This window comes from Schistocerca serialis, chromosome 2, assembly GCF_023864345.2.
Source record: "Schistocerca serialis cubense isolate TAMUIC-IGC-003099 chromosome 2, iqSchSeri2.2, whole genome shotgun sequence".
Lineage (NCBI taxonomy): Eukaryota > Metazoa > Arthropoda > Insecta > Orthoptera > Acrididae > Schistocerca > Schistocerca serialis.
Window position 1 is genome coordinate 270,285,987 of NC_064639.1, and position 510 is coordinate 270,286,496.

Genomic DNA, 510 nt, shown 5'->3' on the forward strand with positions numbered 1-510 from the left:
CTGCAGACAGGGCTGTAAAGAGTCTAGAAATACAAGCAAGAGTAAACAGGAGGAGGAACACGAGGAAGCTGGAGGAGGAGTTTGCAGAGGATGAAGATAATCCATCCTATGGACCTGGAATGCACTAAAAAGTTAATCCAATCTTTGTCGCTCGATTCCCAAAACTTTTATTTTCTCAAACTAATTACATGTTTTCTAAGGATCTTCCAAACATATTTGTTTCAAACTTTCAGTAAATGTTACACAGTACCTTCTGCATAATTTAACACAGCCTTTTTCAAAAAAAAAATGTATATTTTTGAATATATAAATAAAAAATTGCAAAAAATGTTGTGAATTTTCATTACAATTGAAAAAAATCATCTTTAATAACTGAACTAAAATTTTGTAAAATCCCTGTGTTAAGTTGTAGCCCATATTCCAATAAATAATCTGTAAAAAGTTCAACTTCCTACCTCAAATACTTTGTGAGGAAAGATGTAATTTATAAGCGTTATTTTAACATTGCAA